General features: G+C 45.4%; 1 protein-coding gene across 1 annotated transcript in view; it reads right to left on the reverse strand.

The window, feature by feature from the left end:
• The window catches only part of LOC118362275 (docking protein 4-like), a 63,273-nt gene extending 48,033 nt beyond the window's left edge, over positions 1–15,240 (reverse strand). Inside the window, exon 1 of the mRNA XM_052480450.1 lies at positions 14,896–15,240. The gene's annotated coding sequence lies outside the window, so the exon portion shown is untranslated. The remainder of the gene's footprint in view (positions 1–14,895) is intronic.
• Positions 15,241–25,620: the final 10,380 nt, after the last annotated feature.

A 25,620-nucleotide genomic window follows, 5' to 3' on the forward strand; every position in this document is an offset into this window, starting at 1 on the left:
TTGGAGGGATGGGAGGGAGGGAGAGGCAGGGTGGGAGTGATGGCAGGCAGGAGGGAGGGAGGGATCGTGTCACTGGCAGGGCTGGGACAGGGGGGACTGGAGCCCAGGCAGCAGGAGATTTCCCCCAGGTCCCCCCTCACCTGTCTGTGACCCCAACCCGACAGAAACACACACCCAACCTAACCTCGGTTTCAGCCTCCCCAACTGACGAAGTCCTGACAGCAGACATACATGGACAGGCATATGTGCAAGGATGGATGCTGGCACAGATGCATGGATGCACACAGACACATAGTCTTGCTCTGATTGGGTGCCACCAAAAGTGAACTCACAGAGACCACTCCCACTCTCTCTCTCTCTCTCTCTCTCTCTCTCTCTCTCTCTCTCTCTCTCTCTCTCTCTCTCTCTCTCTCACTCTCTCTCTCACTCTCTCTCTCTCACTCTCACTCTCTCACTCTCTCACTCTCTCTTGCTCTCTCTCTCTCTCTCACACACACAGAGAGAAAGAGAGAAATATTTTGCCTGAAGCCAGCACTAGGAACGACAACAGACGCGATGCCCTGTCTGCTCACGTCTACTATCTGTCATAGATAACACACACACACACACACACACACACACACACACACACACACACACACACACACACACACACACACACACACACACACACACACACACACACACACACACACACACACACACACACACACACACACACACACACACACACACACACACACCCACACCCTCCTCATAGACAGACCAGACACTCTGTCTCCAAGCAGGTCCTATCAGACAATGCCCCGTAGCCAGCGAGCTCATACACACAAAATATATACACATTACACACACGCGCACATTACATACTCACACAAACAGGGAGAAAGGGATAGGAGGACTAATTGACTAGGGAGATTGCTAGGAGCTGGCAGGCACGAACACTCCAACTAGAGTCTGGGGTGCATTGGAAGCTGATAAACATTGTTAACCCTTGCAGTGAAAGCACACACACACACACACACACACAGATCGCCATCTGACCCTTTCGGTGCCGTGAAAACACACCCTCATGTCATTACCAGCCAAGGGGTGTGGGAAGAAAACACAGGTAGGGGCCAGGTAACAGACACTAACCCTGTGTTCTAAATGGCACGATATTCCCTGTATAGTGCACTACTTTTGACCAAGCTATTTACTTGCGTGGCCAAGGCATCATCACATCATTGTTTTGTATTTCTTCATTTTTTTATGTGACTTGAAACTCATCATAACACAATTTTGCAGCACACAATCACATTTATATTTGACAATGTTTTCTGTCACAAGCAATCCACAGGTGATACACACAGGTTCCAAAAGGATTCTTCGGCTGTCTCCACAGGAGAACCGTTTTTGGTTCCAGGTACAGCTCCTTTTGGTTCCAGGTAGAACCGTCTGTGTAAAGGGGTCTCTTATGGGAACAGTCGAATAACCCTTTTAGGTTCTTTCATTTGACTCTGATGGCATTTCTATTTAAGTAATGTAACGCGACAGAACTTAGAGAATGTGATTTACACTGCACTGGGATAGGAGAGCTCACCAAGCATCCATTGAGACAATAAGCCAGCCTTAATAAATACAGAGATGTCTATTAAAGCTGCTCAAATCTACTGCTGACCCCTCGAGATGTGGATTCTGCTGCTCCAGCAAAATGAACCGTTTGTCTTGACCTAGCCGAGAGAAGGAACAGAAAGGGACGGAGAAAAGAGAGAGAGAGAGAGAGAGAGAGAGAGAGAGAGAGAGAGAGAGAGAGAAAAAAGGAAGAGGGGTCACAGAGGGAGGTAGAGCTAACAAGAGCTTTGATGCTACATTATCTTTTCACCTTTGCTGTGCTGCCCCAGGTTGTACTCTCCCCTCAACACAGGAAGCTCATAATAACGGCCGGAACGGAGCAAATGGAATGGCATCAAACACCCGGAAAACTATGAGTTTGATGTATTTGATACCATTCCACTGATTCCTCCCAGTCATTACCACGAGCCCGTCCTCCCCAATTAAGGTGCCACCAACCTCCTGTGTCCCTCAACACCCTCACACACTGCCTGCGACACACACACATACACTCTGCCTGTGACACACACACACACACACACTGCCTGTGACGCGCACACTGCCTGCGACACACACACTGCCTGCGACACACACACTGCCTGCGACACACACACTGCCTGCGACACACACTACCTGCGACACAGACACACACTGCCTGCGACACACACACACAAACACACACACTGCCTGCAACACACACATGCATGCATACATGCGTACCACCCCATTAACATAGTGGGGTAACTATGCAGAAGTCTAGGGAACACTGCATCTCAGAGTCAGTGCCTCAGTCACTGTCAAAATATCAGCCCCTTTCTCTCCCCATTCAACTCAATGAATAACATCTGCCAAAACAGGGACAAAAAACAGAACAGCTCATAGAACTTACAGGGAGACTGGCGCCTTGAGGGTGTGGGTGTGTGTGTGCTTGAGCGTGTGTGTGTGTCTGAATTCGGACGTTTGCACACAGGGCTTAATCTCTGAAGCGGTGTCTAATTTCTAACACAACCCAGAGCCTTTTGGTCAAGCCCTCCAAATTGGAGCCAGGCCAGGTCCTTCTCCCCCTCCCTCTTCGCCCACATCCTCCACATACCCCCACACAGTCCATCACAAGGCTGTTGGCATGACCATCTCCACAAAAACACTCTAATCATTCTCCTATCTCTAACACACAAAACTTCTCATCTACAGTATGCGGTATCACTGAAGAAAAACAAAATACATATTTTATTCATCGAAGCCCTTCGGGCAAATTGAGAGGAAAAGGAGCAGTTGCTGTCATCTAAGAGACAGTTATTAGATTTTAAACATAATACGCCATAACCTAGCAGTCTGCCTGCAATGCTTTCTGGGGACTTTAAATCATTAGGTTGCTGAGTTTTTGTGTAATTGCCTCGGTGAAGTGAGGAATCCTAACAAAGTGGTAGGCAGGCCCCAACTCCCAGGATCTCCTTAACAACACTCCTGTGAATAAACATCAAAGACAAACAGCTGCCAGCAAGAGACTGTGGGAGAGAGAGAAAGAGGGAGGAAAGGTTTACACTATCTCTCTCTCTGTGTGTGTGTGTGTGTGTGTGTGTGTGTGTGTGTGTGTGTGTGTGTGTGTGTGTGTGTGTGTGTGTGTGTGTGTGTGTGTGTGTGTGTGTGTGTGTGTGTGTGTGTGTGTGTGTGTGTGTGTGTGTGTGTGTGTGGAATGCCTCTTAACTGTATCATCTTGTACTGGACTAAGAATAAACACAGAGGACAAGCGGAGCCACAGAGAGCTCATGGGAGGACACACAATATCCTGGACCTGACATCATCAACATGCATACTTTTTGTGTTACACACATTCTATTATGCTGTAGCTACATATCTATATCAAACACTTATTGCGGATCAGTGGGACGCTCCCATTTCGACAACTTCCAGTGAAATGGCAGAGCACCAAATTCAAATTAGATTACTATAAATATTAAACTTTCATGAAATCACAAGTGCAATATTTGTTGTTAATCCAGCTGCCATGTCAGATGTAAAAAATAAATAAAAAAGGCTTTGCTGCGAAAGCAAACCATGCGATTATCTGAGGACAGCGCCCAGCACACAAATGCATGACAAATCATTTTTAATCAGGGAGTTGCGACACGAAGGTCAGAAATAGCCATATAATTTATGCCTTACCTTTGAAGATATTCATCTGTTGGCACTCCAAAAGGTCCCAGTTACATTACAAATGGTCCTTTTGTTCGATAAACTCCTTCTTTATATCTATAAAAACTCAGTTTAGCTGGCGCGCTTCAGTCAATAATCAGTAAATTCCTTCCTTCAAAATGCATACAAAATTAATCCCAAACGTTACCAATAAACTTATCCAAAAAAGTCCATCAACGTTTATAATCAAACCTTAGGTACCCTAATACGCAAATAAATTATACAATTTAAGACAGAGAATCGTTATTGTCTTTACCAGAGAAAAATACCAAAGAACGCACTCTCATTCACGAGCTTGGAAACAGTACAGCCAAAACTGTAGCCACCTAGAAAAACTACAATTTCTGGCTCATTTTTCCAAAAACCAGCCTGAGACTCTTTCTAAAGACTGTTGACATCTAGTGGAAGCCCTAGGAACTGCAATCGGGCACGATTTCTCCCTATTATAAAAGTGCCAGCCATTGAAATCAGTGGTAGGATTTATTTATTTTTTTAGCTTCTGGGCCTGAGTAGCAGGCAGTTTACTCTGGGCACGCTTTTCATCCGGACGTCAAAATATTGCCCACTATCCCAAAGAAGTGAACTAAAATGTCAACACATTGAGTGAGTGAGTGAGTGAGTGAGTGAGTGAGTGAGTGAGTGAGTGAGTGAGTGAGTGAGTGAGTGAGTGAGTGAGTGAGTGAGTGAGTGAGTGAGTGAGTGAGTGAAAGAGTGAAAGAGTGAAAGGTCTGTTCTTGTCTGGGGGTTCGGGGCTGTCTGGGGCAACATCCCTCAGCGAGACAAGGCCAGCCAGACTGGTGAGTAATGGTGAATAGCAGGATATTGAGGGCATTACCTTCAGATGTAATGTCTAGACGTTAGAGATACAGTATAGTTAGTGTTTTCCCAACATCTCAATCTCCATGGGCTGGTATGACACGGATATCTAACCATCACAAGGCCAATCACGCAACCAGTACCACGGCAGGAAAACACTCAGCCACACAGTCAGCCACGTACATCCGTGTACAGATAGACACGCACAGATAGACATGCACACACACTTCCTTGGAGACAGAACGAGATCCCGAGAGCCAAAGAGCAGCAGAGGAAATGTAATGAGGCCAGATTAGCATCAGAACAGTAGATGCTTATCAGAGAATACGCGCCACAACACATTCACATTGGGGCGGCGGGTAGCCTAGTGGTTGGAGCGTTGGGCCAGTAACCGACAGGTTTCTAGATCGAATCCCTGAGCTGATGACAAGGTAAAAATCTGTCATTCTGGCCCTGAAAAAGGCTGTTAACCCACTGTTCCTGGGCCGTCATTGTAAATAAGAATTTGTTCTTAACTGACTTGCCTAGTTAAATAAAAGTTCAATAAAAAATAAAATCCTACAGCACATCAGCACTCATGCAGACACACATACAGCAGGAAGGTAGAAGTCAATGTTCTAGTAACCAACAACAAGAACGTTACCTGTCAGTCCATCTCTATTCCCTAAGGTGTGCTGCTGACCGCATGGTGCAAACTCTTCAGCGACTGCTAATGAGCTGTGAGCATCTCTGACGCAAGAACTAAAAATACATTATTACAAAAAATGTCTCAGTGGAAAATATTGGAAGTTGTCAAAGAAAAGAGCTGACTGGAACGTATATATGCCTCATGGGTGATCCTTGGAGGTTTGGATCTCTGGAAGTTCCACGGACTATTTCCCAGTCAAACAGAGAATGAAACATTAGCATTAGCGAGGTGAAAGAGACAGAGGCAGAGACAGACACAGAGACGGACAGAGAAGAAAGACATTGCCATTCCTCACCAGCGGGTGACCAGCCCCAAATCCCAGCATTGTTGGCAGACAAAGACTGTGTTAAGCGTACGGATGAGGGAGGGAGGTGACTGCTGTGCAGGCGTTGTGGGCCGTCAAATCTGTCTGGCTCATGTTTATTTTTTTAATTGTACCTTTATTTAACTAGGCAAAGTCAGTTAAAGAACTAATTCTTATTTTCAATGACGGCCTAGGAACAGTGGGTTAACTGCCTTATTCAGGGGCAGAACGACAGATTTTCACCTTGTCAGCTCGGGGATTCAATCTTGCAACCTTTCGGTTAAGAGTCCAACGCTCTAGCCACTAGGCTCCCTGCCGTGGACACCGTGGTGACCAGGAAGTCAATATGGAGCCACAGAACCAGCCCAGACTTCTTCCTCTCTTTTTCCCTCTCTAAAAGAGAGTTGTTTAGAGGCAGGGAGCCGGGTCAGTGTGTGAGAGATCACGGGACAGGGTTGACAGAGTGATGACACTGCTACGGAGGCTAATCTGTGGTGCTCTATAGGGGGATGGCTCTCTAGATGGTCAATGGAGGCATGTTATCCGTTGTCTCTAAATGGATACTCACAGAGCGCGCCCTTGTTACAATACAATGTGTTTACACACCGCTCAGCTTTACTGCCTGAAAGTCAATATTCAATGTATTTCTGCTGATGAGACACATACACTCAATCACTGCCAGAAATCTACTCTCTCACAGACATACAATACACACTCTCCGATCTTGCTGGCAGTCTGACATGTGGAACAACACCGGATGGAAGTGTCTAAAAATGAGACCTTGAGAGATGTCAGGAGAGGTGTGATGTCACTGACTGCTTCTAAGTGGAGAGAGAGAGAGAGAGAGAGAGAGAGAGAGAGAGAGAGAGAGAGAGAGAGAGAGAGAGAGAGAGAGAGAGGCTGACTACATCTTTTCCACAGGCAGTAGAACACAGTTTCTCTCAGCAGAGAAGCAGTGCAGAGCGGAGTGGCACATCTGGAAAAGCAGGTTTGAGCTCCACAACAGATGATGAGGAAACCAACTCATATATGGTGTAAATAAGGGTACATCACCTCACTTGACCTCTACAGAACCAAGACTACACTCTGCAACAATAAATACTAAGTCCAATGGAGAATTTAAGAGAAAGGGAAAGGGCACTTGTCCTCTTCGAAGGTTGTTGTAAACACATCGAAATATTTCAATGCACAGAATAGCATATCAAAACCTCTACTCATCACAGGCCAACACACAGCTTCCCCATTCTGCTGACATGTAAGTTTAATGTGAACACAATGTGAATTCAGTGTGAACGTCAGATAACTCACCAGACTGTAGGTCTGCTGTCACATTCTCTAACAGATGACAAGGTGGGGGCACTGAGTATGGCGCCGCCCTCGTGTTTGTGATGGAAGATACAATTTGAGGAAGACACAGACAGACACATACACGCGCGCGCACACACACACACAGCATAACTCCCTGTTAAACTCAAGGTTGAATAAACACACACAGGCCAGAGACGGAGAGCGGGGAAGGAAAACATTTACTTTGAAGAGCCAAAATGATACAGAAAACAAAAATCTCGTAAACACAATTACCTGAAACGATGGGCTGAACTTGCCTCCTCTCAGAAAAAGGCTATAGTTAAAGACATTTAGAGAGGCGCTTGCAAAACATGACAGTCAGACAGACAAGCAGGGGGCCGTGAACCACGCAGAAAGGAATCTGGGAATACATGGCCAAGGTGAAAAGATGAGAGACGAAGTTGTAAGAAAGAAAAGCTACAACATTGTGGAGTTAAAGTGTGTGGAGTGCATTCATAGCACAAAGACACACACACACACACACACACAACAACCCCCCCACACACACACACACACATGGCTGCATCTCTGTGTCAACAGGATAAATGATTCAAGTTTATCCTGATCCTCTGTAAATGCTTCAGAGGACTCAGGAGATCCACTCTTCAGTCGTTGAGGGAGGGAACACAGGATGTAAGAATGAACCAGACTCAGAGTACAACTGCTGTCCCTCTGGGCTGATATGTGCTGAGAGTACCTAAGCTCTGATTCAGGAACAGTATTTGCCCTCTATTTTACCAAAGGCTTGAGCGAGGACACAGATCCTGGATCAGCAGTTTGGGATCCCTCCATCCATCCAGATAAAGGCATGGACAGATAGAAGTGGAACAGATCATACCAGTAACATCCCCTTCAGTGCCTGTAAAAAAAGGGAGCTGATATGCCCATATAGTTGACATTACTCCTGATGATGACATCCTCTATGTCCATATAGTTGACATTACTCCTGATGATGAGATCCTCTATGTCCATACAGTTGACATTACTCCTGATGATGACATCCTCTATGTCCATATAGTTGACATTACTCCTGATGATGACATCCTCTATGTCCATATAGTTGACATTACTCCTGATGATGAGATCCTCTATGTCCATACAGTTGACATTACTCCTGATGATGACATCCTCTATGTCCATATAGTTGACATTACTCCTGATGATGACATCCTCTATGTCCATATAGTTGACATTACTCCTGATGATGACATCCTTACAGAGCAGGTGAAACTCCTGTCTGTCACACAGTGCAGGTAGACTGGCGGTTAGAGCGTTGAGCCAGTAACCAAAAAGGTCGCTGGTTCAAACACCTGAGCAAGGCACTTAACCTTGAGCGAGGCACTTAACACTAATTTGCTCCAGGGGCCGGTACTACTGTGGTTTACCCTGTAAAACAACAAATTTCACTGCACCATTCCGGTATGTGCCAATACAACATTATATTTTTGTATTTTTTTAAAGCACTGGAGGTAATCACATAACATCACTGAATCTCACTGTCAGAGAGACTGTTGAACTGTGGGACAGTGATAGTCGCTGGGAACTGGGTACTATTCTGCCATCCATCAATGAAGATATACTAGTAGTACAGGCCAGGGTCAAATGGAGAGAGTCAGAAAGAGAGAGAGAGACAGGAAGAGAGAGACAGGAAGAGAGAAAGGGAGAGAGAGAGAGAGAGAGAGAGAGAGAGAGAGAGAGAGAGAGAGAGAGAGAGAGAGAGTCAGGAAGAGAGAGAGAGAGAGAGAGAGAGAGCTGAAAGACAGAGAGAATGAGTAAGGTGCGGGTGCGGAGTGGTCCCTGTGAGCTCACTTTCGGTGGCACCCAATCAGAGCAAGTGCTCCATCAGGCTGGCTGGCTCCACAGACAACCACCACAGCCCCCCGACAGGGTCACCATCTCAGCCTGGCCAGGCCTCATCCATCAGGCCAGACAGCTATCCCATTAGCACCGCCTCAGCCTCAGACACGGAGACGCACAGAGGACACATGGGGACACACTCCGGGGACGCGGCACACCGGGGGAGCACACAGGACATGCACACAGACACAAGGGACTAGGCTCTCACTCTTACTCACAGATTCACCAATCCACACACTCACAAATGTTCCTTTCCCCAGCCTAAAAAAAACCCACACCCATTTAAACTACACAAATGTACTTCCTCTGCTTGCCTTTCTGAAGTGCCCTTATGCGCATTCACACTTAATTGATCCGTGATGATGTTATCCATTCATATGCTAAATGTTTTTCATTTTACAGTAGCACAATCCCTTTCCCCTTGAAAAATGCTTTGGAGTTAGTCTGGAGATGTACTGTGCATTCGTTAGCTGACATGAAAAGCTAGTCATACTACACATAGGAAACAGATATGCTGCTGCATGGTCGCGCCGTCCCTGGTCTTGCAGTGAGAGAGAGTCACGGTGCGGGCCGGCTCCGGACCTACCAGCGTGGAGAACTGAAGTTGCTGAAATCAAAACAAATCAATGAAGCCCAGACTCAGGGGAGGCGAGTGGAGGAGGGGAGCCTTCCACTCCGAATCACAGCATGAAGAAGGCTGTGGAAGTGATGTGGAAAAAAACCAAGAGGCAACGCAGCCATGCCTGCCAGTAGGCCTGACCACACAGTAGCAGACACGAGAGATAGCTAGTGAGGGGGGGGGGGGGCAGAGATGGAGACAGGAAGAGAGGGTAGAGAGAAGAGAATGAGAAGAGGGAAATGCTGGAAGCATTGAGAGGAATCTCGTGCACACAGAGAAGGAGTCACAAATGGATATAGCAAGACGAACACACACGCAGAGAGAGAGAGAGACATTTCCTATGCCAATTAAGTCCCTTAAATTGAACTGAGAGAGAGAGAGAGAGAGAGGCATAGAGAGAGAGAGAGAGAGAGAGATAGGGTCTGGATATGCTTAGCCAGTGGAGGGAAGGGAAGACAAGGTATTGTGGCAGAGAGCTGAACGCTCTATCGGCTCAGCAGACAGACAGGCAAGCAGGTAGGCAGGCAGGCAGGCCACTACACTCTGTAATTTACAGATGTGGAATGCGGCAGACAGACCCTGGTGCTAATTACAGGCCCTCTCTTTCTCCTTCCCTCTCTCTCTTTCTGCTGTCAGAGCGTGGCTGGGCCCTGGCTGCCTGCTGGAGCCAGAGCCAACCAACTAGAACTAGACTACTCCCACAATGCCCTGCTCTCTCCCAGCTCCAGTCCCCAGATGCAGCAGCAGCAACAGCAAGTCAACTAGTCTCCACTGGAAACATACTGCACAAACACTGTCTGTCTACAGTACATGTCTGTATGTCCGTCCGTCTGTTCAATCTATAGGCTAAATCACTTGCACCACTCAAACGGCTGGCAGTCTATTTTATAACGTTGATCATATCTGCGCACGCATGTGGAAGGGTTGGTATGGTGGCTCATATTTTTGTTGAAGGGGCGTTGTATTCAAACAGATGACTTCCACATCAGGAGCATGTGGAAGGTTGGGCACTTTATGGCAGAAACATTCCTCCGCGTCCATCTATCATCCTACTCTATGCATCTCCATCGTTCTCAACCGCCGTCCATCTATCATCCTACTCTAATGCATCCCCATCGTTCTCAACCTCCGTCCATCTATCATCCTACTCTAATGCATCCCCATCGTTCTCAACCGCCGTCCATCTATCATCCTACTCTAATGCATCCCCATCGTTCTCAACCTCCGTCCATCTATCATCCTACTCTAATGCATCCCCATCGTTCTCAACCGCCGTCCATCTATCATCCTACTCTATGCATCCCCATCGTTCTCAACCGCCGTCCATCTATCATCCTACTCTATGCATCTCCATCGTTCTCAACCGCCGTCCATCTATCATCCTACTCTAATGCATCCCCATCGTTCTCAACCTCCGTCCATCTATCATCCTACTCTACGCATCCCCATCGTTCTCAACCGCCGTCCATCTATCATCCTACTCTACGCATCCCCATCGTTCTCAACCTCCGTCCATCTATCATCCTACTCTACGTATCCCCATCGTTCTCAACCTCAGTCCATCTATCATCCTACTCTACGCATCCCCATCGTTCTCAACCTCCGTCCATCTATCATCCTACTCTACGTATCCCCATCGTTCTCAACCTCCGTCCATCTATCATCCTACTCTACGTATCCCCATCGTTCTCAACCTCAGTCCATCTATCATCCTACTCTATGCATCTCCATCGTTCTCAACCGCCGTCCATCTATCATCCTACTCTAATGCATCCCCATCGTTCTCAACCTCCGTCCATCTATCATCCTACTCTAATGCATCCCCATCGTTCTCAACCGCCGTCCATCTATCATCCTACTCTACGCATCCGCATCGTTCTCAACCTCCGTCCATCTATCATCCTACTCTACGCATCCCCATCGTTCTCAACCGCCGTCCATCTATCATCCTACTCTATGCATCCCCATCGTTCTCAACCGCCGTCCATCTATCATCCTACTCTACGCATCCCCATCGTTCTCAACCAATGTCCATCTATCATCCTACTCTAAGTATCCCCATCGTTCTCAACCTCCGTCCATCTATCATCCTACTCTACGCATCCCCATTGTTCTCAACCTCAGTCCATCTATCATCCTACTCTATGTATCCCCATCGTTCTCAACATCCGTCCATCTCCCTCTGTCTCCAGGTGCTGGTTACTGCCACACATACAGTACCCCTCCCCCCCTCCCGGCTAGTATGAACGTATAGCATGCACCCCTCTCTCTCAGAGAACACACAAAATGGTAATGTGGTGTGTACTGTATAGTATGCCATGCACTTGCACTCTAACTTACAGTAAAGCACATAGCTTAACTCCTGCACCGCCCTCATCGCACAGCACATAATGTTCTGAATGATTTATGTATTTACAGTATATTCTCTCTCTCACACACATGCCTTCTCTCTCAGACACACACCACATCTACACACAAAGAGCTTCTCAAAACTACACAAAGAGAAACAGAAAAATACTATATTTTTCTTTCTCTTCCAAACCCACACGCATGTCCACACAAACATATTACACAGATAATGTATGTGGATACAAATCAGCCCAAAGCTCCCAGAAAACAGCACAGGCATGGTGATATTGACACACAAGTCATTGTTTCCCTAGATAGCAACTGTGTACTCTTCTTCCCCCATAGCAACAGCAGCCGTCCGGCTCCACATTGCCCTTTCTGACTCATTTCACAGTAAGACAGGAGCATATCGATCATACAGAACGCTACTAAACCCACTGCAGCATAGCACAGTCAGCCCTCACCCTCAGGGGAACACGTACGGTGTACGCCATCTCTGCCAGCATACACGCCAACACAGACACACAACATGACCACCTCTGCCAAAAGACCGGGGGCAAACAAGGACCGCTGGAGTGGGAGGACAGATGTGCCTTCCCATTACTCCTGTAATCTCCCAGAACCCAATCCAGTGTGTGTGTGTGTGTGTGTGTGTGTGTGTGTGTGTGTGTGTGTGTGTGTGTGTGTGTGTGTGTGTGTGTGTGTGTGTGTGTGCGTGTGTGTGTGTGTTAACTGCCTAAACCCAGAGCCCACACTGTCTGAGTTTAATTGCACGTTTGGCTGTCTGTAATAACAGCAGACAGTTGGAAACAAAGTGATGAAATTTCACTGTAAAATACCATAGACACCACTGTAAAATACCCCTCTGAACCACTGACCCTGGACCTGCCATACTCTAATATACACACACCCAGCTCTGCTAAACACCAATGAGCGGTCCATGACGGTAGCACCGGCAGAGAGAGACAGACAGAGAGAGGGGGGTGAGTCAGAGAGACCGTATCATGTGAAGGGTTGCTGTTACATAAATCAATGAACACGGACGGACCTGTCCATTCCGTAGCCGTTGAGAACCCTGAGTTAAAGAGCGAATGCAGGCAGATCCACAGTCATAGATGTATCCTAAGAAGATTCATGAGTGCCGTGCCATACTCCTAATGTTCAGTATGGCAGGGAGGAGATAATGGTGGTGATGTGGGTGAGGATATTGGCTAAAGTAGTGTGATATCCACTGGCCTGCCTGTCATCCCTCCTCTTACTTTTTGGAGCAGAACAAAGTATTGATGCCCACATGAAGACATCACCGGTTGGCATGCAAGTTGTGCCAGGCAGCCAAGGCCTGGAATTGATAGAATGATTCAGTGTGCAGCAGCCGGGAGAGAAAGTGCGGTAGTGCTGCTCCAGATGAATTGCATTGACTTCTCTCCTCATTGTTGATCTTCTCGAAATTGAACTATTGTTTAGTGTGGCTCCAATAGATCTGATGTCCCACTGGGTTAGAGTTGGAAAAAACAGCGCTGGAAAAAACAGTCTGTCTCTATACCTGACAGCTGAGCCACGCGCACGGACACATACATCAGAAGCATAACAGTAGGATATACAAACATTGTAATATAATCATGTCTCTGCATCATTCATAACACATCAATAATCACTCTCCCAGCGGGAGTTCAGCTATGACGCAAACAAACCCCGACAGCGGGTCGTGTGTTACAACAAACAGCTGTGTGTGCACAGAGACAAGGCACGATCCCTGGAACTTCACGTAGGACGACGCAAGGCAACTCTGCAAGGCCATGTCTGACATGTTGCCCCTCATCTCCTCAAGTCCTCTTAGAAATCTACTGCATGATTTCTACTTTCCTATCAAATAAATGGTCATTGTTCATTAGGCCACATACCTCCTCCCCTGCGCGCGCCACACGCAGTCGCAATACAATGTTTACGCCCACTATGCCTATAGAATAATTTATATAGAAACATTTGATTTCCCGGCTACAGGTTAATAAGTTATTGTACTGTCATCTATATCTCAAAGCGGTTTACTAAAGATAACTACTGCAGAAAACATCCACTGTGGACCTCACTCGCGCCAGAAATGTAGCATTCTGTTGAACATACTTATCAAGCTAATTTATTATCCGCTCTTGAGGACTTTATTTATGGCCAGCGAGATAAGAGGAGACGCGGTTTCATTAGCCGGGTGAAACATGCCCGTTTATCTGCAAGAGAAAAATACTAAAAAGGTACAATTTCACTTTAATTAGGCTAATTGTCTTGGGATTTACAAGGTGCCGGGAAACTCCACATTATTGAGTTGTTATAACACCGTCAGTGGAATTTGCTAAATGTCACCAAATTACATAGGCCTGCTTTAAATCTTGGTTTATCTATGAATCCAAAATGTTATAACAGGTCTCAGCATTTTGTTAATTTAACATGAATTAAATCTGAATTATTTAGCTCTATTATGAATTAATTCCATCATTATTTGATATAAATACCAACCTATAACATGTTTTTTAAAACATGAATGTTAAATATCTCTTTATCTCCACACACACAACGCGGGCACGCGCTTTTTTGTGTACATTGCTTACCACCAATCGCCCACTCTCAATCAATAGGTCTTATCCAATGTAGAGAAGATAAACTATCAGCCCAAAGCCATACCCGTCAACTATTTATGCTATACATGTATATAGCCAATAGTTAAACATATTTCATGTTGAACAGGCTAAGAGGAAAATACAGTTTAGTCTTATTACGTGTAGCATTTGGGGTTTATGCAGCCTACAATTGGCGATTGGAGATGCATAATGGTAAACAAAAAAAGAAAAAAGAAAAAATATATATATACACACTACAAATACATTTACAATAACAAGCATACCTTCCCACAATATATTCCTTCCGTATGCATAATTAATTAAAACAAGCTGACATAGTTGCAGTAGGCTTTTTAAACAAAATATCATTATAGAAATCATCTAATAACATCAATGTTGCAAGCAATGCAACTTGGTAAAAGCAGCACCTCAAACAATTGCTCAATATACACATAATGTGCACCATGTTATACACACAATGTACACCATGCTAAACGATTTAACGTTCCAAAACATTTACCTGGGTGACGAAGTCCTGAAGGGGCGCGGCGGTCGGTGCTGAGCAGCTCCGCTTGTGACCTTCAGGCAGGATGGGTGGAAGCCACAACTATCGAACTGAATTGGTAATAAATGCAACCTACGCCACCTGACAATAATTCCATGAATCGACGGAGAATAGGCTGCTTTCTGGCTGTGTGGTTATATTTGTGACGAACGCGCCGAGGTGATTCGCTCTTCACGGAGAACTGGCTTCGGTATGTTCTGTCCAGTCCGGCTGGCGCTGCTCAGAGCTGTACCAATGACTGTATAGGGCTGTACGGAGCGGATCAGAGCTGCAAACAAAATAGACACAAATTCAACCAGCCACGTTTCAGTAGCCACCCTTTTACCGTAAAACTCCAAGAGCTGCGCACATATCATTTATTCATCATTTCCAATTGGGTACTCATTCACGGTGAGAGCAGCATTTTACCATATTGATACATTTCTACCGAAAATGCTAAGGTTTTAAGCATCTTAAAATATTGAACATGTAACCTGCTCTGCGTGTTTCGATATAGGCATACCAAGTTCGTTCTCTTTACTCTCTGCCAATTTAGTAAAAACATATATCATATAGTTTACAGGGTATAACGTGGGAATATAAACTGTCACTAAGTGGTGAGATAAACCCCGAATATAAAAAATGAATATGATGACTCAGAAAACCCGTTTCAGTCAGGAGTATTTGCAATGACGCACTATAACTTTATGCGCCAATAATATCACCGCCAGAGTCCTCTATTTACGTGTATGCCTATGTCGTTTCAGGGTTGACTGTTTCATCGTCTATCACACGTCGTATCCTTACTCAAATATCATCACAGAGGAATATGTGGGTGAGAGCGCCGCTTGTGTGTAATTGTGACCGGCAGCCTTTAACTCACACTTCATGGGGCCACTACTAGAGAGTTTTGAATGGGGGCTTGCTACTGTACTGGAAATGTTCATGCTGATGGGGAGTTTTCCGGCAATGTTCCACTGCGCTCTGCCAGCGGAGGTGATCCTCATCAGTCACTATGAAGGGTAATCAATCTCTTGGTGAATCAGGTGAGAATATTAGCATAGAAATGCAAAATAATTATAGAATACTGACAGGTCAAGACAGGTACATCTGAGCTGTTTCACTGGGCATAGTCCTTTGTGGGCAGCAGGGATATTTCAGGTCAATTACATGTAGGCTACATACCCAAACAAACCATAGAGATTCACATACTTGTATGCACGCTAAGGAAGGTCAAGCTGCACAGAACTGGGCTTTCTAGTCTCTTGCAGGAGACTGACAGGGGTGATTAGAGCTGAACAGCTGCAGTCGGATGGACAGAATGAAAGTAGAGATAGGCAGAGACAAATGAGAGAGGAGCAGAGTGCTGATAAACACAGGAAGATGGTGGTGATTCATATCCATTACAGACAGTAAGGATAAACAGATATAGATGATACCCCTCCAGTCAAAGACAAACATCTGACTCACTAGAACACACAGTTAAACAAAGAAACCAGGCTTGGGGTGTAGGCAATTTAACCCTTGTGTTTGTTCGTCAATCATACTGTATCAGACCACAGTTGATCTGTTAAAGGTCTGTTTCTGTAATACATACATAGAGGTATGGGGAAATACTGCAGGAGGAGGGAGAGGGGGGTAGAAATAGTTTGGTTTGGTTTGAGGAGAGGGTTCATGGCTTTTTGTAAGGGTTAAGGGATCCAGGGTTAGAGCGGAACAGAACAGTGATGTCACAGTGGAAACTTCAATCCCACCGCCCCTCCTCTCCTCCTCCTCCCGCCTGGCGTTCATCCTGACAACAGAGAGGCGCAGGAAGTGATGTGCAACAGAGCAGCAGAGTCTCACGAGCTCAGAGGAAACGGGCCTCGCTGCTAGGGATGGAATGATCCCTCCATCCCCATGCTGTCCTGTCCCAAGCACACTGAACGGTGTCCTCTGGTGACCTATTGTCTCATTGAACAATTTTCCATTGTGGATCCCCCTTCTTCGTCTCCCCCTGTTGAGTGTCTTACATAATGGTGGTTTCTCTTACTTTTTGGGTCTCAACAGTTTTAAGTGGCTCCTCTGCATTGATTTTAAGAGGCCTAAATGCAGTCAGGGAAGTTTTCAATAGAACAAAAAAAAGTGGTATATATATGCATATTTCTGTGCCAAACTGCCAACACCGTGCCTATTAGAGATCAGGGCTCGTTCATCCAGAACTACAACAAAACAGATCCATGCAATATTGCTTGATCCAACAGTCCAAGTCGGTTGTTCCCCCTGAGTGCTATCGCTTGATGGCACTGGAGGAGGCAGAGGAGGGGAGGGGAGGCCCGGAGTTGGACGGAGGATTGGGGGGGGTGTTCAGAGAGGAATCTGTCCAGAGAGAGACTGGTGCCGCTGAGTTGATAAGCATCTGTGATAATGCTGACATGGGATGGAAGACATACACCAGGGCATGCACTGACAGGCCTCTGTCTGCTCACTCACACAGGCATTCAGGTAGGCAGACACGTGCATACACATGCGAACGCACACACACATACACACATCACACAGGCACACAGACAGTGCTGATAGTACACATAACCACATATAGTTCAGCTAATCACAAACTCACACCGTTTGCTGCAGGATTGTACACATACTCACGTCCATGCAGATCTACCCCATATTATTGTATTTGCACATTCAGACAAACAAGCTTTTTTACGCCGGCTTTTAAAATGGGCCTTGATGTGTACCTCATGTGAAGCATTATTTTCTGTTTGTGTCCACTCATCTTTATCTCAGTCTGTTAAATGAAGCCTTCAGCTATGTCTGATACTGACAGAACCACAGCTGGTTCTGCCTTCTCCTTCTAGTGGTCTAGAGAGGACAGCTCAGGCTCTGTTTAAAGAGAGTGAGTGGGATGGCCCATTCTTTCATCTATATTAGCAACAGCAACCTCATAGACAACCTCAGGGTAATAGTACATGTGTATCCCTCTGTAACCTTTAAAGTGGAAAACGTGCACGCACACACACACACACACACATACACTCTTCTAATTGAGTGCAGAGGACAAACACTTTGGAGACGCAGCAGCAGACTACGCATCCAGTGTGGTGGGGGGGGGCTTTCATAAATGAGTTTAATCGGGGCCATATGGCAGCATTTGAGAGCTAGTGCTGAGTGTCTGGGAGAAATATGACTCGCTGTTCCACATTTCACACGCCACTGCATTATCTGGCCCTCACCCACCCCCAACCCCTTCACCAACTCCATCCCCTACGGGGTTAAAGACGCTATTTTCCCGACAGAGGCTGTGTGCGTGGTGTTTATGTTAATTTAAACATTCAAGCTACAGCCAGGCAAGTGAAACGCACAACTGTTTATTTCACACAGAGAGGGGGGTGAGAGAAAGAGAGAGAAGACGTAGATCTGATATTATAGAGAAGAACACCATGGCTGCAAATCTCTTTCTCTCGTCATGTCATTTGTTTTTTTCTCCACTGTGTCTGGGAACCTTATCAGGTTATTGCGTTTATGCATTTGTTATGGAATATGAGAAGGCTGCTCCTTGATTCGGCAGTATGGTGTGCGGGATTGTGTAGGTGGTGTAGCAAGGATCGGACCAAAATGCGGCATAGTTGGTGTTCATGTTCTTTAATAAAGAAAAAACTCAAACATGAACATAATACAAAACAATAAACGTGAAAAAATGAAATAGTCCTCTCTGGTGCAACAAACACAAAGACAGGAACAATCACCCACAAGAGAACTAAAGAATATGGCTGCCTAAATATGGTTCCCAATCAGAGACAACGATAAACACCTGCCTCTGATTGAGAACCACTCTAGGCAAACAGACTTACCTAGAGTACTACTCTAAACACAAGCCCATAACTACAGACAACCACAGACAAAACAAACCACATAAATCCCCATGTCACACCCTATAACGAAAACACAGAATACTAAGGCCAGGGCGTGACAGGGAGCAAATGTCACTTGTATTGATGACTGGATAATTAGACAGAGTAGAGTATAAACATGTCAGCAGAATACAGAAACAACATCCCCAGATATATTGTACAAATCCTTTTGTCTGTTACACTGTCAAAAAATACCCCACCCAGTGCCCTCTCCACAGACCACGCGGCTGATATTGCAATGTCTCTCTGTGTGTGTGTGTGTGTGTGTGTGTGTGTGTGTGTGTGTGTGTGTGTGTGTGTGTGTGTGTGTGTGTGTGTGTGTGTGTGTGTGTGTGTGTGTGTGTGTGTGTGTGTGTGTGTGTGTGTGTGTGTGTGTGTGCGTGTAATCATTCATTGTGTTCTCCCTCCGACGTTCAACTCTACCAAGAGGAAAATAAAAGCAAATTGAATGCACACACAAAATGTAAATAATAACGACCATAAACCAAAATGGCAGACTATTTGTGACCTCATTAAAATCCGCCATCTCAGTAGGAAGGCTATTTTCACAAAATAATGATTTATTTAATGAACAAAAGCACCCATTCAGCACGAGGCCCTACAACACCAGCAGGGTAATGTCGTGTCATCTGAGTGTAACTCTGGAACGTTCCTCTCTCTTCTCTCTCAGAATCACACCGCTCCTGCAAAGGCTCAGAGGGGGCCAGTGTCTGGAGTGTTCAAGATCTGCTCTTTCACACCTCTATGCTTCAAAATACATATTGGATTTCAATGCAGGTCAAAAACACTGTGTTACACTTAATGAATACAAAATCTTTATTATTTTCTATTGTATTCTATTCTTGTCACGTCCTGACCTTAGTTCCTTTTTTATGTCTCTGTTTTAGTTTGGTCAGGGCGTGAGTTGGGGTGGGCATTCTATGTTTTTGTTCTAGGTTTTTTATTTCTAGGTTTGGCCTGGTATGGTTCCCAATCAGAGGCAGCTGTCGATCGGTGTCTCTGATTGAGAACCATGCTTAGGTAGCCTGTTTTCCCACTATGATTTGTGGGTAGTTATTTTCTGGTTAGTGTTTGTTGCACCTGTCAGTACTGTTGGTTTATCGGTTTGTTGTTTTTGTCCGTGTATTCATTCTGGATGAAAAGTATTATGGATACGTACCACGCTGCACTTTGGTCCTCTTCTCCTTACACCAACGACAAACATTACAATTCTAGTGCCTCTACTACATGTTTTACGTCCAGGACTATTCCAGCATGACTCGGGGAGGAATGGGAGGTGGGCTCTCCTTGGACCTATAAATCAAACAGTCCCTTGCCCTCCATATTGTCACATTAAATGCTACAGCTTACATAAAGGGGCTGCCTTCATTTTTCAGTAGGCCATAGAATAACGTTTTGTAAGTGTAATGGAGAAAAGTATCGATTCCAGACTCGCTGTCGGATATTAATGCTGTGTACTCCAACAGTGCAGTGCGTATTTTGTCTAAAAAGATTGTATTATATATCTGATATTTGTTCACATGATCAATTCCTACTCCCACACACTCAACCATCCGTTGCATCCTTTTCCTCTTTTAACTGTCCCTCTCTCCATCCCTCCCTCTCTCCCTCTCCATCTGGTTGTGTGTGTATCTCTCCTGGGCTCCCTAGACCAACAGCAGTTAATCACCTCTGGAGAAGAACGTTCCCACGAGAGACAGTGCTCCAAAAGTCTTTATTTTACCACCACTTCTCTCAGTTATTCCTTAAGCCATCTCTCCTCCTCCATCCCTCCTCCTCCATCCCTCCTCCTTCTCTCCTCCTCCATCCTTCCTCCTCCACCCCTCCTCCTCCATCTCTCCTCCTCCATCCCTCCTCCTCCATCTCTCCTCCTCCATCCCTCCTCCTCCATCCCTCTTCCTCCATCTTTCCTCCTCCATCCCTCCTCCTCCATCTCTCCTCCTCCATCCCTCCTCCTCCATCCCTCCTCCTCCATCCCTCCTCCTCCATCCCTCCTCCTCCATCTCTCCTCCTCCCCCTTTTTACATACTGATTAACAACCTGCAGTAAAGCAAGAGAGAACATCAACCAAGTGTTTTATCTATATACTGTATTCTATTCTATTCTGCTGTATCTTAGAATATGCCACTCTGACATTGCTCATCCAAATATTTATATATTCTTTATTCTATTCCTTTACTTTAGATTTGTTTGTATTGCGTGTATTGTTGTGAAATTGTTAGTTATTACTTGTTAGATATTACTGCACTGTTGGAGCTAGAATCACAAGCATTTCGCTACACCCGCAATAACCTGCTAAACACGTGTATGTGACAAATAAAATGTGATTTGATTAGCCCAGAAGTACTATAGTGACCCAGTCTTCTACTCTGCTTCCTTAGCAAGCCATCACCATGTTACTGGTGGCTCTGAAAACACAAATGACAAATTCAAGGCCGGCTTTAAACATACATATGAGATGAGTAATGCAAAAGATGTAAACATTATTAAAGTGACTAGTGTTCTATTATTAAAGGTGGCCAGTGATTTCAGGTCTATGTTCTGTATATAGTGCAGTAGACTATAATGTGCTAGTGATGGCTATTTAACAGTCTGATGGCCTTGAGATAGACGCTGTCTTTCAGTCTCTCGATCACAGCTTTGATGCGCCTGAACTTACCTCTCCTTCTGGATGATAGTGTGGTGAACAGGCTCGGGTGATTGTTGTCCTTGATGATCTGTTTGTCCTTCCTGTGACATCGGGCACTGTAGGTGTCCTGGAGGGTAGGTAGTTTGCCCCCGGTGATGCGTTGGGCAGACCGCACCACCCTCTGGAAAGCCCTGCGCTTGCGGGCGGTGCAGTTGCCGTACCAGGCGGTGATATAGTCTGACAGGATGCTCTCAATTGTGCATCTGTAAAAGTTTGTGGTCTTTAGGTGCCAAGCCACATTTCTTCAGCCTCCTGAGGTTGAAGAGGCGCTGTTGCGCCTTCTTCACCACACTGTCTGTGTAGGTGGACCATTTCAGTTTGTTAGTGATGTGTACACCGAGGAACTTGAAGCTTTCCACGTCGGTGTCTGCGACATGGCTGGTTTTCCCTTTGTAGTTCGTGATTGTCTCTGCCATATACATCTCGTGTCTGAGCCGTTGAATTATGACAACACTTTGTCTCTATACTGACATTTTGCCTGTTTGATTGCCTTACGGATGGGAATAACTACACTGTTTGTATCCGGCCATATTCCCCGTCACCTTGACATGGTTAAATGCGATGGACTGTGTGTTTGGATGAAGGACTGAATCATTGGTTTTAAGTGGTTGGTGGTGTGTGGAATTGGAGAAGTGGTTGGTTATGGATCTATGTTATAAGAGTGGGTGTCTGGGTGAGAGAGACTTGTCAACAAAGTCCAAATCAAGTCTCAATATGATGTGTCTCAAGTGAGTTTCAGTCAAGTCATCAGTGACTGGTGTCTCAGGTCTCTCTCTCCTCCCTTAGCTCATTCTGGTGCAGCGCCAAAGCTGCATGTCATGTTGCCATGACAATGCAGCTTGATGTGAAAGGACTAAACTACCCCGGAATGGCAGATTTAACTCTTCAAAAAAGGAGTCATTCATAACGGAAACATTCGAGTCCATGTCCAAGTTGTTAATGCATTTCCCCATTTCTGGGTTGAAGGACTATGAAATTGGCAATATGTTCTATGTTTAGCCTGGTTGAATTTGTAGTATGGTACGTGCCGTATGGAAGCTTGTGTGTTAGAGAGATGTTGTAGAATGCCAGAGAGTAGAAACAGTGGACCGTGAGAGTGGTGTGAATGAATTGCAAATAGACACAAATAAACAGACAATCGCTCATGCAGAAAAGCAGTAGACAGCCTGCACGCATGTACGCACACACACACACACACACACATATACAGAACAAAGTGCAATGTGAGGTATTCATGATTCACTACCCTAGACATCATCTCATCATTTCTTTTCGTTCTTCTCATCTTTCATTACCAACAGTCCTCATCTTCACAGACTACTCTCAGCGTGGGAAATGAGTGTCCTAGATGTTTTCATGTACAGTGGGGCAAAAAAGTCAGCCACCAATTGTGCAAGTTCTCCCACTTAAAAAGATGAGAGAGGCCTGTAATTTTCATCATAGGTACACTTCAACTATGACAGACTTAAGAACTTGCGCAACTCCACGCAAGAACTTGCGCAATTGGTTGCTGACTAAATACTTTTTTGCCCCACTGTATTTATGCGAGTGTGTGGGGGGGTGATTAACATCTACAGCAGGACGTACTGGTATGTTCATGTCTGTGTTTTAGTGCCTAAAAACAGTGACTGCAGACAGTGTGCAGTATAAAACACTTTTTATTTACTGAGGAAGTAAATTGCCATTTTGTTCCACTACACAGATAGTCTCATAAGTGATGTAGACACATCCAAATCTATAAAGCATGGATTCCTATGGCACCGCTCTGTAATAAATGTAGTATTCTCCTGTCACTATCCTGGCTATGTGAAATCAGTAGTTCCACAATCCTCCATTAACTTAATTATATGAAGACATTTACTACAAAACTGTAAAACACATCATGTGATTGCCACTCATGACCAGTCTACCACATGTACACGGTTTAGTGAAGGACTGTGCAACATGCTTTAGGTTCACAAACACTAACTGGAATTGTTATTACCATTTGGTTTACTGTCCAAGTAGAGAAAGGTGTGTACAATTCTGTGAGAGTGGCCGAGAGGGAGAATCCCAATATCACCCACTCACTGACGCTGCATCACTGCAAATGGGCATAGGGATCTGATCAATAGTTAGAAAATGGATCTCTCTCGCCTCACTGCCATGTTTTCTTAATGGTCTGGTTTCTCCTCTTGGCCAGATGGTAAATGCTGCCATTGTACTTATCAGGTCACTTCATAAACAATAGAAATGGAAACCTGCTCGCCAAAAAAAGTATTAGGTGTTTTTCTTACCTTTGTTTGAATGCCGTTATCTTTTTTGGGAAACTTGTATCAGCCAATGAGAGTCTTGTTTTGTGATAATAACCACATCTATTATCCGTGTGGCATGATGGATGGCAGAGAGGAGGAAAGCAACTCATGCAGCATTATGAATTAAAGGGCTTTTGGCTGCAGAGCAGTGCCTTTCTGGCACTCACGCCCTCTCTCTCTTTCTCTCGCTCTCTCTCTTTCCCCCATCACCTCTCTGAAAAGCGAACTGCTACTCTGCACAGTTAGAAAAACGATCACGCAGAGATACATTCACACATCCTAATAGTTATTGGCTTTGAGCAGTGTGTGCAGTCCGTGGCTGATAGCAATAACACTGTGAATAATACCCTTGTCACTAAAACAGGTTGTGGGAAATTGTCGTTTTAATTATCAACAACTATTCTCACACTGGCGCCTTTAATCCCAGGCAGCCCTGAGGCTAACTGAAGAGTGTGTGTTCAAACTTCATGTTTAAACCTGAAGCAAAACGTTTGATCCATAGGTTTGAAATGAAAAGGGCACGACAGTCAAGTGCACAAGTGAGCATATGGTGTGCTAATATCTATAGCAGGTCGGGTAACATAATATAACCCACTCAAACAATCATGTTTGTGTTATTACATAGCTTCTATGAGAAACTGAAAAGCCAACAGCACAGCAGGCGTCCGAGCATTCATTAGCTGTGATAACAGTAAGAGGGTCGGTGACCCAGTCTGTTCTGAGATCAGGGCCATGACCACAACACGGCAGATAAACATCTCAGAAATCAGCATACGCCCCAAAACAACACACATGGTGAGGGGTCAATACACACCCAGAGAGAGAAAGAGACAGGGGGAGAAACAGAGAGAGAGAGAACAAAATAGCAGAAGATAGGGACTTTTTTGTAACCCAGCTGGATGTCCCCACAGCCAAACAGAGCAGCTTCAGTTTGTCATCCTCTCTACCTGAGATGAAAGCCTGCTCCAATCATATCTCCTCCTCTCCTCTCTGCTCCTCTTACCCCCGCTGTGTCCCTGTTTGACACCCCCTAAAGCCTCTTCTAGCTCTGCACCCTTCTTTTCCTCTCTGAAAACAGCCCCACTGACTTCTACCCATCTTGATGTTCTGTGTTGCCTCCCTTCTCTTTTCAGCAGAGAAAAGAGAACTTTGTTATACCATTCACGCCCTCACTGGCCTGTTCCACTGCCCATCTTCTGACCTTCACTACTGTGTTAGGCTATATGACAATTACTCGTTATTTCTTATGATCATTCGGGCTAATCCTTTGTCCTGTTAGCCAGGAGAGGGAGTCAGGGAGTGCAATAGTTCATCCTCCATTCCTCCTCCCCTGCCTCTCTCGCTCATCTCTTCTGTGGGGTGAGAAATTATGCTCTGATTGACAAGCAAGAGTCAGTGACATATGAAAGTCTGGTCGTGAGCAGCAGGAGCGTGTGTGTGTGTGTGTGTGTGTGTGTGTGTGTGTGTGTGTGTGTGTGTGTGTGTGTGTGTGTGTGTGTGTGTGTGTGTGTGTGTGTGTGTGTGTGTGTGTGTGTGTGCGTGCGTGCGTGCGTGCGTGCGTGCGTGCGTGTGTGTCAAACAGCAGCGCCCCAGGCACAGGGGAAGTGATTAATCTGAATCAGGAGAAGCTATTTTGGCCTTCCCAAACATCAGTCTACAATTTGGGCTAGCTAACAGGTCCCACAGGGTCCAGAACGCCGAAACACAAACCCAGCGCTGAGGCCACGGTGACAGTCATCAGGGGCAACCACAGACTGACAGCGACATCATTAGAGCTTGTACTGATGTCGCTGTATCTATTAGTACTTTTATTATTATG

The sequence above is a fragment of the Oncorhynchus keta genome, chromosome 2 (genome assembly GCF_023373465.1).
Source record: "Oncorhynchus keta strain PuntledgeMale-10-30-2019 chromosome 2, Oket_V2, whole genome shotgun sequence".
In the NCBI taxonomy this organism is placed as follows: Eukaryota; Metazoa; Chordata; class Actinopteri; order Salmoniformes; family Salmonidae; genus Oncorhynchus; species Oncorhynchus keta.